This window comes from Hirundo rustica, chromosome 3, assembly GCF_015227805.2.
Source record: "Hirundo rustica isolate bHirRus1 chromosome 3, bHirRus1.pri.v3, whole genome shotgun sequence".
Classification (NCBI taxonomy): domain Eukaryota; kingdom Metazoa; phylum Chordata; class Aves; order Passeriformes; family Hirundinidae; genus Hirundo; species Hirundo rustica.
In genome coordinates this window covers 105,889,423-105,906,969 of record NC_053452.1, presented here as the reverse complement: position 1 = coordinate 105,906,969, position 17,547 = coordinate 105,889,423, and the positions used below count along the sequence as shown (strand labels likewise).

At 41.7% G+C, this 17,547-nt stretch overlaps 1 protein-coding gene across 1 annotated transcript in view; it reads right to left on the bottom strand.

The window, feature by feature from the left end:
* VSNL1 (visinin like 1) overlaps positions 1 to 13,717 on the bottom strand; it is an 86,163-nt gene extending 72,446 nt beyond the window's left edge. Inside the window, exon 1 of the mRNA XM_040059594.1 lies at positions 13,539 to 13,717. The gene's annotated coding sequence lies outside the window, so the exon portion shown is untranslated. The remainder of the gene's footprint in view (positions 1 to 13,538) is intronic.
* Between the last annotated feature and the right edge of the window lie 3,830 nt (positions 13,718 to 17,547).

Sequence of the window (17,547 nt, the reverse complement as noted above, 5' to 3'; positions counted from 1 at the left end):
AGATTAGTAGAATGCAACTGGTTATGCCTGTTCTCTGCATTGCACTGAGAAATCCTCACATTTCTGTTCATTCACAGTCAAACTGAGTTCTAGGTAATGCTAATATCCAAGGGGAAAACTACAAAACCTGTTTAAAATGCAATTTGTCTGTACATTATAGGAGAGCTTTACCATTTAGCTGTATGGTACAAAGCACAGGGGTCAGTCTCATGCTTCTTTCTAAAGGATAACTTCAAATGCAAATGAGAAGCTGGTCTGACCCTATTTTTCGATAGTACTTTGACAACCTTGCATGCATGTGCAATGTGCATGTTGACACCTGTATTTTTTTCATGCAGAAGACTAAAAAGGAAAAACATCTCAAGAAGTGTGGCCAAACTAATAATTAAAAATTACATAAGAATTGTATGCAAATGCAATATAATGATGTAATTAATCCAGTGTAATTAAACTCCAGAGATAACAGAGAGGTGCACCTCCTCACTGTCTACTTAAAGAGCCCAGTCCATGCTCTGCAGTTCACTCCTCATCAGATTTAGTCCATCTGGATCATCATTAACACAACAGCATCCAACAGATCTCACCAGCAAAAGCACAGGACACTGGGAGACCTGCTTATTTCCACTTCATAAACATTCCAAAATTAGACTGCTGCTGATAATAAAGATTTAAATGTAAGGTATAAAATATGTATAATTTTTATTACTTGTTACTTACTATTACTATTTAATAATTTTGTTAAATATTTAGTTCATCAACTGCATGCAAGCACTTGCTCCTGTAATAATTTATGAAGTTTACCAGTATTACTAAGCTGCAAGGTTTACCTTCCTACCAAATACCTCAGAGAGCCAAGAGGAAAGACAAGCCACAGGAACAGGTCACAGGCAGAAAATGATCATGGCTTGTATTGCTCCCAGTGCAACATGGGATGATTACACACCGGTTTTAATCTGACACAATCCAGTTCTGCTGCCAAAAAAGGGTTATACTCTCTAAAGAACCATATTCAGTTTTGGAAAGAACTCCTTGCCTAATGTCTTGTGTGTATCCCAGGCTTTCTGTGGCCATGTGCAAGGTAGATAAGAAAAAAACCCTGGTCACGTTTCTTTACACAGGAAAGGAAAAAAAGGATCATTTGGGTGAGGTAAACCACAAAAAAAAAAAGGCAAGGGTAATAGGAAAGTGAGGCAACAGGGAAAACTTCCCTTTCTAGCAGATATAACCATAGAGTCCTGCCAGGAAAGACTGGGTTGGGCTGGAGGAAGAGCTCAGCTCAAGCTGGGGCCATGTTCCCCCTCCTGCTTCCAGAAGCATCGATCACCTGGTGCCGGGGCCATCAGACATTGCCCAGACAAACTGGGGCACACCAGTGTCACACCAGAAGTCCAATGGGACACTACTTTCATCCAAAATTCTAGTCCTGCATCTTCATTCTTTTAAAACCCCTGATGTGGTCACCCCTCCAGCAAATCTTGTACTACTTGTCTCTGACAGAAGACAATCTTGGATATGGGAATATCAGAATTGTGTGAACAACTCTTTTGAGGCAGAGATTGGCCTTTACTGATGCATGGCACTGAAATACTTAGAGGTGAAAAATTTACACAAGTTGCCAAGTTTTTCCACCTTGACTTGTAACTAGAAAATGTTTGAGGTTTTGTACAGCCTTTTTAAATTTACCTCTGCTAATTGAGCTCTTACCATGACAGAAACTTCAGTTTTAGTACTGTGGTCAAGCACATGCATAAAACAGGGTCTACAGTTCTCTGAGAAAAAGGGTTTGGGATTCCATCCTCTGCTTTGCCATCAATTCTCTAAAATCTCTTGGACAAGGTATGTTTCTGCCTTCTGCATCATCATCACGTAATACTAAGTGTATGAAATCATGTTAAATTCTATAAATTTGCCTATATTGTAGTTGCCATATCCCATTCAAAACTGACATCAGCAGTGAAAAATTACATGGCACATAAATACAAATGCAAAACAATGAGCAACTTGTCACATAAATTCTTCAAAATCAGCTCTCCAAACAGGTTTTTACTTCAGAAAAGCAGAATTTTTAGGAGCAGCTGTTCAGTCATAAGATCAATGAATCATATGATGAGAGAACATATAACATCTTATGCAAATACTTCACATTTTATTTTTCAATCCTTCTCCACACTTAGTTTCACGTCCCAAATGCCTTTGGATGAGCAAATTCCCCTGCACCCACACAGAGCTCACTGCCAGAGAGAGCCTGCACTGGGGGTGTTTCTGTGGTCATTTTTAGGACTTGTATGTGACTTAAAAACATCTACATTTTCCTTCCATTTCTCCAACAGCTCCATCTATCACCCATCTGACACACAGTATAAGAAAAGTTATCACAGCTCAGGTAGTCATTGGCAGTTCAGTAAGGGCTTCCTCTGAGTACCTAACTCAGGTGCCTCTGTTCTAGTACCATTCTGATACCACTTGTCTGTCATTACATTGGAAGAAGCAGTTCAGAGGAAAGTGGCAAGAATCAGATGGATTTATCATTAAACTCAATATTTCCTGCAAATTCAAATTTTCCCTGTGAAGTTTTCTCACAACACCTAAAAAATCACAAAAAGTGGTGCATCTGTTAGTACTTTTCATACTAATCACCCCTTTCCTGAGAGACTCCACTCCTCAGTGTTTCCTAGATGTTGACACCTTTGCCTTCTGCTGCCATCAAATCTAATCCTACTCCTTTTCCTCACTCCCCCCTTCATTTTGATTCATTTAAAATGAATCTTTCTAGCACTGAAATCCTCACAGATCTGGTCCTGCCTACATCTCTGACATGATTCATGATCACACCTTCTCCTTTTTCCCAAGCCTCATCTTTAGGCTAAGAGCTTGCCAAACACTTACACCTACATTTCTAGTCAACTCTGTGTGTTCAAAGCAACAGATTTCCCCATGTATTTAAACCTAGTCACTCACAGATGTGTTTTGGTGGTTCAGCATGTACTGTGCACTATTCAAATCCATTCCTTGATCCAATTTTTTCCACTAGGGATCAGACAGATCCAGACAGATCAGCTCAGAGAATGAGTCCTTACATTTGGATGGCAGTTGCACTGATTTCACTGTTTTTGTGGTTGGTTGGGGTTTTTTGTGTGTGATTTTGTTGTTGTTGTTTGGTGGGGGTTTTTTGTTTGTTTGTTTGTTTGTTTGTTTTGGACTTTGGTCCAGTTACTTCAGGAAGGGATTAGTCCAGAAATCTCCATTTCACATTTAACTATTCTATGGTAATTTCTAATAATGAAAAGCCATTCCATGTGCTCCTAAAGATTTCCTGATGTCAGTATTTGTCAATAGTGCTGTTAATGCCACTGCCCACTGATAGCACACATTTCTCTTCACTGTACAATCATATCTAACTCACTTTTACTGTTATTTGAATTTTTAAAGCATGGCAAAGTAGTCCAGCATAGTTGTCAGCAGGTGACTTTGCTTTTGTAACTTGTATAAATTTGCTACCTTTTTAGGTTGTTTGTTTCTTTTTCCCAGACTCAATGTTTATGCAAGGGTACCTCATTAGTCAAGCGCCCAGAGTGATGCCACTAACTTTGTTCACTCAGAACAAACCAAAAATGTTAATTTCTGCAAACATCTTGAAGGTATTTTCAAAGGAAAGCCAAAGTACAAGACTAAAATGACTGTAAGCTGCTGTGTAGGTCTTAGTAGAACTGAGAATCTCATAAGTTAAGAGTGACAAGATGCAGAGTTGGAGTTGCTGAGCTGTCTCACACAGCTTCAGATGTTGAAGACCTTCTGAATATATCAATACTGTCAACAGTAAATGGTTGGGTTTACTGGGTCATACAAGAATTACAATCTCCAGCTATCTCTGTTACATACAACACCCGAGCAACCTTGAACATTTCATGAACTGCTTCTTTTATCTGAAGATGAGCTGACATTGATATATTGTTATTGGTCTTCACTAATACACTTCTGTTGGCAACAGGGAGATGCTAGCAGCTGAAATGAGTCACATACTGCAAGACCTTGCAATTTATATGGAAAGAAAGTGCAATTTAAAAAATATGTCTCCTCCTCAGCCAACTGTGCAATGAAAGACACCCACTAAAACTCAAGTCATATTCAGACAGTTATTTTTCATATAGTTGAAGCACATGAAGTTGCATCAATTTTTTTTAATTGACTAGCTTTAATTCACCAATATTAAAACAGCAATACAAAGTAATGATACAACTGTTTGATACTAAAATAAAAATTACTCTTGTATTTTATATATACCATGGATTTCTCATGCAGCAATTCAGAACCTTGTTACACTGTTTTCATTTATTTATAGTTGCATATTAAGAAAAAAAAAAATCTGCAGTTGGTTACAAAGACTTGAAGAAGGCAATAATCTAAAATAACGTATCTCACAAACAACAGAAGTGACTAGCCAACAGTTCTCTAGCTCATTTTAATCTAAAGAAAGCAAGCTGCTTTGTAACTGAAGGACTTGCACTGATAGGTTTTGTTAAGCAAATTGGCAACATAGACATTATGGCATTAGATGATAGGTAGATACAATAGAACTATTTATAGCAATCTGCAGGAATAAAAACCACAGAGAATGTTATGATAAATTATTATAATGTTTTCAGTCTCCTATCTTGAATCTTCCTACCCCAAAATTCCATATCCCAGGGAAATTTAAAAAAGAAAAGGGAAAAAAAAAAACCCAAAAACCATAGGCTGTGTTTCTACTCTGCAGATTTACAAGAACATCTTGGGTTTTGCACTGTGATACAGAGTTAAGGCACTGAAGAGTGCAATTCAACAGAAAAAGCACAGACACACAGAAAGAACACAGCTGTACTCAGCATCTGTTTACATTGTACTGTGACTTCTTGCAGATTTCTCTTTGAAAATACCAGATACCTTGTACACATCTAGAGATATCTAGATACAAACCTAGCTGTTTCTGACATATTCTAGGGTTTATCTACACTACAGCCCAAGAGCTGCAGAACAGTGTGAGCCTCAGCCAGCTTTCCACTCTCTGGCTTCACCACTGTGAACAGCCCCATGGAGGGAAGCAGAATGTGTATGAATGTATCCCAATCAGCCCTGCAGGATTCAAACTCAGTTGCTGCTACCAGGCATGGATTGGCTCAAACTCACTCCATTAAAAATCCCTGTAACTGCACCCTATCTTTCTTCATGGGTTGTAGGTACAGTATATATCTTGTACGTTGTTCGAATTTTATTAAAAGTATTTACCCTTATGGTGCTGCACTTTCTAGAACATATGCAAAGGCCAGATCCTTGTTTTGTAAAGCTCACAGTTTAAAAAAACACAAAACCACAGGTAAAATGCAAGATGAAGGAGGCATCCACCATGGTTAAACACGCACAGCCAGTATCGTCAGGGAGTGAGAGGCTCTTTATGCAACAGGAGACCTTTGGAGCAGAACCAAAGACAGGAAGCAGAGCCAGAGAGGGAGGAAAAAAAGGATCAGTAAAAGGATGAGATAAGACATGAGGCAGTTAGTACCTGTTGACACTTCAGGATTACATTCTCATATAACAGAGTGGGAAGCCTGATTGAGCAACATTCACCTCTCAAACCATGTAGAAACAAGCGTTACTTACTGATTGATCTGTGTTCCAGTAGCACCTCTTTGTGGCAGACACTTGAGAAAAATGTAAAAAAATCACAACCCCGTCCAACCATCCTCTTTTCCCAAGCAGAAATTAAAATGAATAAACAATAGCCATTAAACTAAATAGCTAAGAACTCACCCAGAGTGGGGAACTACTCTTGCAAACAAAACCTATTTATGAAGAATGATCAAGGCTACTTTGTGATCTTCTTACCATACCTGAGGTGGGAATTGGAGACTTAGAAGCTACTTCTGTTAAGCATTTTGGCAATTCAATAACAATAGTGTATTGTTAGGCTTTCACTGACAGAAACAAGAATATTTATGCATATGGAAAAACCAGTTTGCGATTATTTGACTCTCTTTATTTAAGGATGCATGATATAAAGTTTTAACAAGGTTAAACATGTAACTTATTGATTTCATACTATCCTAAATTTTCTCATTCTGAATGGATGGCAGGGACCAGATTCCAAGTCAACTGGAGCTCTTTGTTGAGCATTGTTCAACCTTAAAATATGGTTGATGTGACATATCCAAGTCAGATTAAAAAAAAAAAATAAAAACAAAACAAATGAAAATATCCCAACAAAATAACAAAATCCCCCCCTGCCAAACAAACAAACAAACAACAATAAAAACATACAACAGAAAAAAAGCCCAAACAAAACAAAAACAACACCAGATCAAACTTTGTTAGACATTTGAAGACATTTGAAGATGCACTCCTTTTGTACAAATTGGTCTGGTTTGCAAAAAACATCAGTATCATCAGATGTTTCATGCATCAATCTAAAACCACTTTTCAGGCTATCAGTCTCCCAAACTGAAAGTCTTTTATACCATTCAAAACATGAATTTCAAAAACATTTACAAACGTTGGTACTCATTTTTATTGTTTCAAAAAATGCATATTTTAAAGGAAAAAATGACTGCTTAAAAAAATAGTATATATTCTGGTGTAATGAAAGAACACTGACTGTAATGAAATTGACTGCATATATGCTAGATGTTAACAATACCTGCACAGATAACTTTTTTCAGCATTATCCATTACATAAGCTGATTTTATTTTCAGTGCTAAGATCTTATTTAAATGTTCCCTTTCACTAACTTTAGAAAACATTAATTTTTTTTTCTACATATACTGACTTCTACTAAAAACCGAAAGCATTTTAATTCTAACTACTAACTAATATCTCAGATTTCATTCTCTAAGAGTCTCCAGTTACTTTGTATTTCTAAATATAGCAGATAAGAGTACAGAGAAATATGCTGTATTGTAAGAGCTTTTATAAACAACAGTTTCTAATTTTAGACTACTCCATTCTGAATAAAGTCTAATTAAACCACATATATTCTCAAATGCAGTCTGCAAAAAGGAGGATAGTCATGTCTCCTCAATGCTATTTGATTCCATCTTACAGTCAATGACTTAATATCTATTTTTGAGTAAAAATGTTTTCTATGAAGTGGAACACTAAACTTTCATTTAAAAAAAAAAATGCAGTAACATATTACCTTTGTGAAATTATTTTCAGATATTAAAATCAAGTCAAAGGTACTCTATACACATCAGGCTCAACAGCTGATCTATTTAAGATTTTTTTTTTTCAACTGCTTCGCGTATTGATTGTTCAAGAACTTGTAATTAAGTCCAGAACCAACACATTTTAACACTATGGGTAGTTAATTACTAAAAAAGCTTAGAGAGGACAGAGGTACATTTTCCATTCTTCATGGTCTTCAAATCAAGACTGATTTTTTTTTTTTCCCTCCTCCAAATTTTTATGTAAAAGGAGTAAAGACATTGCTGAGTCAAATGCTATGGCCTCAGCTAAACGTGGTTAAAATGTTCATTAATCTCCCTTGTAGATTTAAACAATTATGAACCTAAGTGCTTTCATCTCTAACATAAAACTTTCTATTTAGCTAGAAGTTAAAAGTAATAAAAGTAATTTTCATCAAAAGTTTCAGAGCCTTGTATTTATCAGTCTAAAAATTCCGTAAATTACTGTCACAACTGGTTTTGTCTTTGAGTATACATTTGGACTCACATTTTTCTCAACAAAGTTTGAGCAACCAAAGCTATCCCATCAATTGATATTATATTGGCTGATTCAACTCATTAGGTGTCAAAACAACCATACTAATTTTATGCCCAACTACTGTATGAAAATACCTTGACACGACCAAAAAAATTTAACACCACTTGTAAGTCTTAACACCACTTGTAAGTCTTATCATTACAGATCTCAATTTTTAGATATTTTCATAAATGAACTTTGAGAAAGTCTAAGTTAGTGAACAAGAAATAAGTTATATTTTTCTGATATTTAATACTGCTGCATGACAACAATGATGTTTCTCAGAAATCATCAATTATTTAAAATGAAATCTGCTTTAAGCCTAAAGTGATTAAAGGTCATCTTAACCAAAAAGTTTAGTATCTCATATTGATATTAGTGTAAAAGCTATAGGAATCACCATTACATCTTTTTCCTGTACGTCAGTTCAAACTTTTTAAACACAGATTGTGTCAATAATCTTCCTCAAATGGCTTTGCGATGATAAAGTTATTTTAAAATTCTTTATTTTCCTATTAAGAAGTTAATTTATTATAATTATCTTAAAAGACCCACTTGGTAATCTCAAATTAGCACTTCTCATTACTTCAAAGGTTGTAGGTTGTTGGCAAATTCAAGAATGTAGCAAACTCCTGATTTTTCTCAGTGAAACTGAGGAAGTTATAATACATTCCACTAATTTTTACGATCTGGGATTATATATATGACTTCATAGGGTTTATTTCAGGGAAAAAATATTCAATAATATCTGTAATGTGTATTCCTTTGTCCTTGAGATCATAATTTTATAACACATCATGCTTAGTTCAAAAAAAAAATGCAGTTGTCCTTTCACTCCCAAGGAGCACAATTTATTTCAATTAGCTGTGGTTTTACCAGTTATTTTACTGAATATATTCTGTTCCTTACTTTCCTCAGGGGCATAATCACAAAGAAAACAGCTTGATATTTTTATAAACAAATCAGTGAATTGGACTATCAAGTGGCTTTTATCTTTTTCTCCTTCAACTGTCTCCTTGAAACTACTTACTTTTTTCAACTTTCATCTATGAACCATCTCTAATAATCTGCCTTAATTTCCTACAAGTGTATTATTGTCACTTCTGTCATATTCACATCCAAATGTAGAAAAGCTCTTGAAAGCAGAGACCCTGTGGATAACATCCACATAGTTAAAAAAAGAAAAACCACATATATATTCTTAGCACTTTATAATTTAAAAAGCAATAAAAATCTGTAGCACTGCTCCAAGATTTTGTATTCCACAAACAAATATCCTTTTTATCATCTGCTAAATTTTCTTTGAAAAGGTTTGTAGCTATTACTCTCAGACCAATAGTATAAAATTCAAAAGATAAGATTCTCTCTCTACGAATAAAGACAAGTAGTTGGAGCTGAGGTAAGAAAGCGCCGCCCTGTGATAGGAGCCTATCTGGATCTTTACATCTTCCAGCACAGCAAATGCTCACAGCCTTCCCTCTTGGTGCTGTATTCCTGTACTACAGAGATCTTTCAGTGATGCCACGGAGAGAAGCTACAGGGTAAACCATGGTCTTTCCCAGGAAATAAATGACCAGCAAAGAAGATAATTGGTAAGGTGGAAAGAAATCCAAAGATGCATTGAACGCACACAAAAAGAAGGAGCAAAATTACACTCTGAAGGAAGAAAGAAAAAGCCCAAGAAGGTAGAGAATGGCAAAAGGTGTGCAAATGCCGGTAATAGTGACCCAAAAGAAAACGGAGATGGATGAAATGGTCTAGGCTCATTAGAAATAACACAGGAAGACCACACAATGCTTTTCTCTGCTAACGTAAGACAAAACTAAAGAAAGCAGAGTCCATGGCAATCAAACCCACCTGGAAACAAGCTTCTTTACAGACTACCCAAATGACAAAGGGTATTTAGCCCCAATGCACACTGCTAATACCTATCAAAAACAAAAGGATGAAGGCCAGTGCTGACAAGGTTTAACATCACAAACAAGGAGCCCAGCTGCTCAGGGTAAGTGCTGTGTGTTTCAATTCCTAGCACTTTAAAACCAAATCTGCCTACCGTACTTTAAATTTTCTAACTCTATCTTCAATTAGCGTACAGTGTTGTTTGATTCATAATTAGAGGATAAGCCAGCATTTTTTGGCCAAGTGACATGAAATTCTGGAAATCTATGGGAATCTGCAAAGGTTGACAGAACTGAATACCTAAAATGGGAGCATGAGGCACAGATACAATACAAAAAAGCTTAGGAATCCATTGCGCAGGCAGACATAACATTACAATTCCAAAACTGAAAAACAGAACCAGAACAACAGCTTGAAATGTAAACAATTATGGAATCACTGGCAACAAAGTTCACCACGTTCATGTGTTTGTTAAGGGTACCTGCATCCATTAGATTTAGATCCTTCCTGCAGCTATACCAAGTGTATAGACAGAAGGAAAAGCCAAGAGGCCCGTAGCAGCACAATGGTGGTGCAGCTCTTGAGCACGACCCTGCTGGAAGGCATGTAGGGATCCCCCCCAAGACCCCAGACATGCCGCAGTCAGTAGGATGTCACACCCTGGGACACGTGGCGCCTTTTCCAAACAGCACCAAAGCCAGCGGCATTGCACTGCTTCCATCCTGCACAGCCGACCTGATTTCCTCTGCTCTGCCCTGCCCTGCCCGACCCTGCCCCATCACATCCCAGTTAGACTTGGCCTCATCATTCTGGGCAGAGCAGAGTTTCCCTTCTGGCTGGTGCTGTGGGGTGGTATCAGCTGTGACTCTTCAGGTACAATACAGCAGGGGAAGGCACGCAGGGCACCGCACAACGGGACCGACAGCGGTGGAGACATCACTGGCATTTGCTCTGTGTTGTGAGTTACATAACGCTGTGATACTCCAGAGTAGATGCCGCTTGACGACACAACTGATCTGCAGGCAATAGCTGGATGTTCCAGAACAAGAAGATCGTTGAAAAATCAGTGGTGTGAAGGTGTACTTTTGTATCAGGCAAGAAGGCAGGGCAACCTAGAAAACTGGTTAAATATTGCAGCCCTATGTCATAAAAGTTTGTGGATAAATAACAAGATTAAGGATTCAGTCCTTAATTAAAAGGCAGGGATACACATATGCAAGACGAAGAACGTTTCCTTACTTTTCCTTGACAGCAACATTAGCCCGGACTACTTCATGCTTTGTTTGAATGGAGAAAAACATAATTAAAGTTTTAATTAGAATTGATCACAGTCCACAAACCTGAAATGGATTGTGCTGTTTGAACACTGTACTAGAAGATCTTTCAAGCAAACTGATGTTCTTAAATGAACTATGTTCTTTAAAAAGGAAAGGCATTCTGTCCAGTAATACGGTGGTAGTGAAAACTAATGACTGAAAATGTGTCACAGAAACAACTACTAGGAAGTACACATTCTGAAAGGGATAGTGATTATGTATTCTACAAAGACTGAGCTTACACATACACTTATTTTTCGCTAGGATTAATCTGCTGCATATCATATTCTGGTTATAAAATATGTCCATCTTTTTATTCTTCATAAAGAGGTAGTGATGCCTCTGAGATCTGAACTTTCCAATATATAAAGGAAGAGAATGTCTATACAAAGGCACACTAAAAACAAAACATTGCTAAAAATATTTTGCCAGTAGAATTGCTGGGAGAAGTACCTGCATCTCTTAAACCCATCTGTTACATTAACATCTTCTGTACAAGAACGTGGAAATTTTTAATATATTTGGCCTTTTGATAATTGGCTATGGCTTTTATGCCCAAGTAATTTTAATGAAAAGGGCAGGTGTTTTTATCACCCTGTTATCTGCACGTTTGCTTGTCAGCCGAAAAGCCTGGCGGTGCAGGTAAATCCTGTCCCCGCCTTGCTGCACTGCTTCGAGTCGTGCTGGATTCAGGAGCGCGGTACCTGCGCGGTGGCGGGAGCCCCGCCCGCTCGGGCTCCAGCTGCCCTTCGCCCGAGGAAGGCGGAAAGCCCCGTCCCACCTCTGAAAAGCTCCTCCAGGGCCGGGGAAGCGGAGGGTCTGCAGCTGCCCAAGATCAACCCCCTCCCCTTCCCCTTTCCCTCCCAATCCCGACGGTTTCTCCGCGCGCCGGTGGCCGGAGCAGCCAGCCCGGGCTGGGGCAAGTCAGGGAGTGCTGTGTCCACCCAGCAGAGGAAAGGCTCACGGCACTGGGGACGGGATGCGAAGTTGGGTTGGGGGGAAACCTCGCAAATGGCTTCATGCAGGAAGGGGACCGCCGGGCTGCGGTGGGAGGAGGGAGGCGTTCCCTTGTCGGGGCAGTGGGGAGAGCGGGGGACTCTGGGGGGTGGGGACACCCCCGGGCTGGCGGGAAAAGCCTCGCACCGGGGGAGCCGGCGGCACGGGCAGCCCTGCAGAGGGCAGCGACCGGCGGGGACCGAGAGGCTCGCGGTGCTCGGGGGCCGAGCTGTGCGGGAGGGCGGCAGTGCTGGGGCCCCTTCTGGCAGCCGCCGCTGGGAAGCCCGCAGCGCCCCGCACGGCGCTGAGCCCCCGTGTCCCGGCGCTGCACCCCGGGCGCCGGGGAAGCGTCCTCGGCGCAGCGCTGAGCGCCGCGCTCCCCCCGCAGCCCGCGGACAGGACCCGGTCCTTCCTGGCAGCGGATGGAAGGGGAGAGCGAAGAAGCCCTTGGGGTACCGGCAGGCGTTCCTCCCCTCGACCCACACAAACTGCGCGACTCTCCGGGCGCGAGCAGCTTCCAAGCGATGCTGGCGCGCAAAGTTGCGCCGGTCGGGCAGACCCCGCCCGCGCTCCCTCCCTTTCTCCGCAGCCGCGCACATCGAGGCCCCCGCAGAGACCCCGCACTCCGCTCCGCTCGGGTCAGCGCGGAAATCTCCTCCCTCGCTTTCCGCCCCGGCTTCTCACGATCTGCCTCAACCTGCTCCACCTTTTGTTTTGATCTTTGGAAACGAAATTCTCTCCTGCCGTCTCCTTTCCCTCCTCCTTCTCACGCCTTCGTGTGGGAGATGCCCAGGATCGCACACCAGCTTTTGTTATCTCCTCCCACCTCCATCTTCACTCCGATTTATGCCCTAGTAAATAGCAGGAGCGCGGCACCTCCGCCCCGCACCTACCCCGCTACCACCTGCAAACATCTCGCCTGTTAAATAAATTAAATGATGAAATAAAAACATCCCTTACAGGCAGTATGAAAAACGATAGAGCGATCGCATGGATAGGGAACACTTTTGCCTTTCCCGTGGTGTGATGACCTTGCGAGGGCTGCTCTGGCGCCTGGTTTCGCACGGTCTTTTTTTCCCTTTTTTATTTTATTTTTTTTTCTTCCCTTTCCCTACGGGAAAAAAAAAAATAAAAAAAATCACGCCCTTTTCGCTATCCCTTTTCAAAGGAACACGAACGCCAAAGACTCCTTCACCAAAGCCTTTCCAAGCGCAAATTGTTGCGCGACAGCTCAGGTCTTCCCTTGGATGCTGTCGGTGTTCATATCCGGATCGGTGGGGATTCGGTCCCATCTCTCAAGAGTTAACGGCAGATCGCTGCCGTTACGGTTTCCCTCCATCTCGCCAGCGGAACAACTCCCGCACACCGACCGCGCGCACCAACTTTCCCGGTGAGGACGATCCCCGACCGCTGAGCAGCGCCGAGGCCGCGCAGCCCCCGCCTCAGCCCCGCCGCGCCTCCATCCCACCGCCTTCCCGGGCGGGGAAAGCCCCGAGCGGGGCACCCAGCAGCCGGTTCTCGCCCTCGCCTCGCGGGTGCGGTGCCCGGATCTCCCCCTCCCCCCTCTTTCCCCCTGCGGTCGCTCCCGCACTTACTGCGGGCGCGGGGTCTGTCCGCGGTGCGGAGGAGGGCGCAGGGCCCGGGGTCCCGCGCGGTGCTGGGGCCGGAGGGACACGCGGCGCCGCCTCGGTGCGCGCCCGCCGCCGCTCTCGCCGCAGCTCCTGTGCGCGCCCCCGCTCCGCCCCGCGCGCCGCCCGCCGCCGCCCCGCACTGCAGGACCGCCGCCCCGCGCGCCGCCCCGCGCTCCGAGCATGCGCGCGGGGCCGGGCGGCGCGCGCGGGAGCGGGGGAAGCCCCGGGGCGGGCGGGGCGCGCGGCCGGGACCCGCGGCGCGCGGGCGGAGGGGCCGAGCCCGGCGGCTCTGTGCCCGGGTGGCCTCGGCCTCACCCGCGGCCGGGCGCGGGCTCCCTGCGCCCGCCTCGTCCGTGCCTTTGCCCGGCGGGCTGCGCTCCGCTCGGCGGCTCGTTCGCCCCACGCGGGGAACCGTGCTGCGCCCTGCGTGCCGGGATAACGTCGGCGGCGCGGACGGCGCGGGGTGATCACAGAATCACAGAAACAATTAGGTTGGAAAAGACCTCTGAGATCATCGAGTCCGACCTGTGACCACACATCACCTTGTCGACCAGATCATTGCGCCGGGTAGCATGTCCAGTCTTTTAACACCTCCGGGGATGGTGACTCCACCACCTCCCTGGACAGTCCATTCTGTTATCTAATCACCCTTTCTGTGGAGGTTTTCTACCCAATGTCCAGCTTAAGCATCCCCTGGTACAGCTTAACGCTCTGTCCTCCTATCGCCAGTTGCCTGGGAGAAGAGGCCGATCGCCACCTGTTTCCTTTCATGTACAAGGTGATGGCCCTGGTGTCCCATGCGCGGAGCCGCCTGTGGCTGTCACGCGTGTGTGTAGGCGTCATCTTCCATTGCAAGCCACGCACCCACCGCTGCTCTTGTCCACAAGCTTCTTATGCTATCGTGGGAGTTAATGTTGTATAGTTTAATTTTAAAACATCGTTCAAACCCTGAAAGGTGAAATTCAACTGGTCTTGCCCTTCAATTTAAACCCAGCTGGTGCTGCCCTGCCCTCGCTTTTGTCACTGTCGCTGTAGTAGTTGCTGCTGGCGTAGGAATAAGCGGGGCTCCTTCACAAGACACTGCACAGCGTGTAACTAACTGTAGGTCCTTTTTAAGGCAGAGACATACATGAGTGTTTACTTTCATGCATGACAAGTTCTGTCACTGATTGTTTACATAAATTTAGCTTATTTAGCATGTCCTAAACACAACACTGCAGAAAGCAGATGGGATACAGCAAGGAAGTGAAAGGGAGGCAAAATAATGACATATATAAAGAAGAGTTCATCATGCCATGCCAGTTTTTAACTACCTGCTCATTATTTCAGAAAGACAAAAGCATGAAGATTGTGTAATAAGTGATAGATAGAAATAATTCTTCATTTGCCGTTGAAATGCACAAAGAATTAAACTATAACACAAGCTGATGTGTGTACAAATGCGACAGCATTTTCGGTTTGCTAATGTAGACAATTGAATTCATAAGTTATCTTTTTGTGGTTGGCAAAAGTCACCAATTTTGCTCCCAGAATTACTTTTATTGTGTAAGACAGTAATATTTGATTTTATGCCTTTTTTTTTTCCCCAGTGCAGCCCTCTCTTTAGTTCATGTTTTGATTTTCTAGATGTGTAAATATAATGCCTGAAAATGCTAAAAATTTAGTTCCATTCCAGGCTTAGCAAAAAGAAACAGGATTTGATGCACTTCACAGGGTGTCTCTGAAATTCATGTTTTATTTGTTCTGATTAATTTAAATTATATTCTGTCATTTTCATATTTTGCTACCTCATTGCTTTCTTGGCCTGGCAGATCATTAATACTCATCTCTAGCATAATGAAAGTTAGAGTTCTGTAACATCTGCTTCTAAGTTTTAACCACATTGTTCCCTCATATTTTCTGTCTCTTCCTCAGATGTTTATAAGTTTGTCTTCTACAATCACAGTGCAACATTAATTCTGTGTGACCTATTTTGATTTTGTCCATATTGCAGTTACTGCATGACTTCCTCTCATCTTTGCAACCCTTCTAGTGGTAGCAGCATAGCTATGGAAGTGCAGAACTCTGGGGTGGCTCTAAGCTCAAGTATCTTGGTGTCTTAGCTGGGTTTTGCTGTGTTCTTCTACAACTGCCAAGGTAGCAGTATTTCAGGCAGCTTGTAAGAGGCTACCTAAGGCTTGATTGTCTGCTGTGTGACTGGCACTTAGATGATGCCCCTTTCCTCATCATTCGGGGTCATCCTTTGCAAAAACCTGAACATTTGCTTACCCTCAAAAAGCAGAAATATTTGGTTGAATTTTAAAAAACAGTGGCTAAAATGCATTAAAATAGGACTTATGTCATAGTATTTTTTAAAATCTAATTAAATGGCAGAATTCCCATCAGCTACTAAAAAGGTGTAGATTAAGCAGAAGATACTATGTAGTGCATTTCCATGTAAAACTTTCCCTGTCTACATTTAGGTGATTCCATATAATATAAAGTTACTTAGACTGTGTTTTCAAATGCATTTGAAAACAAGATGCTCATCCAAAAAAATAATTGATCTACAGTGTTATTTTAGAAAACTGGCTTACTTTTACGTGTACTACATCACAGAAACAATGCAACACAAAATCCCATTTGTAAAGTGTATATACATATAAAACCTTTCCGCTTGCATTATTAGTGCTTAGTCAAAATTGCCCATGAAAAAGCTTCATTTTGGTGTAGATCAACAATTTAATAAGAGTTACCTCTTATTCTATTCATGGCATTATCACTAGAAAGATAATAATGACATTGCCAGTGTGTGCTATTATAATGTGTGTTACATGGTGCTGTCTTACACTGGATGCAATTCCCAAAGGCTCTTTTAAGTTGCCTGTAAAAGTTTACCAGTTCAGATCACTGGCATTTTCACCCATTTAGTATTCATTTTTTTATCTATGCAAATAATATTGTATTTTAGACTGTAGAGAATTACATTCACTACGCTTGCTTCTCAAGACAGATAATAGTAGAATTTTCCATTTTCTTGCTATACCATTCTTTGGATTTCACAAATGAAAATTACTGTTGCCAACATGGGTACCTGCTCTTTTACAATCTTCCATGGCTTACTTGGATCTTCTTTAGGCTTTCAATCTCCTGAAGGTTCTGCTTACACCTTTGAAAGAAGCCAAGTGAGGCCCTAAGACTGATCTTGTCAAGAGGGATAGATAGGCATCTCCAGAGGAAAATTCAAAATCTAATGAAATTGAGGATCCTCCTCTCCTTTTTTTTCTCCCTCCTTTGGGCTCCAGAGTAGACAATTCAATATTAAAAGACAGAGAAGTCTCTGAGAGGACTCATTATCTCAGCAGGTGGCCCTTACTGGTAATGAGAAATTTTTTTTTTTTTTTTTAATTTAGTGTGATCTCCTGTTTTACAGACATCAATTTAAATGTAGAATACCATTTGGGGGTTTGCATTTTCCCCTCTCTGCTCAATACTTGCTAAGAATATATTAGTGTATATATTTTACGAGAATCAACAGCAGAAAAAAAATAATTAGAAGGAATCTGAGTCTTCATCTACATCTCTAGCTGTATGCTTTATGTTCTGCCAGGCCTTTTGAAGGAATGATTGTTTTTCTTCCTTCTGTGCTCCCTTGGTGCAGTTTTTGCACACTGAGATGTACTTGTCTGTTAGATGGGGAGCTGAAAGCAGCAATGCGGCTGCAAGGATTGGCAGAAGGGAGCTGCTTCAAGGCTCTGTGATTAAACGAAGCTGCTGCAACACACTGCAGTTGGAAAAGGGTGAGATTCTTGATGCTCAACAGCAAACAATAAGAGTGGCTGATTTTATCACTTTCAAAATGAGTATAGATTGTCTTGCTTCTTTAATGTGCTATATATAGTTACATGAAAATGACATTTTTATATATGTATTATCTTTCATTTTCATCTCTCATTCATTTTTAAAATAATGTCCCTGAGAATATAGATAAAGC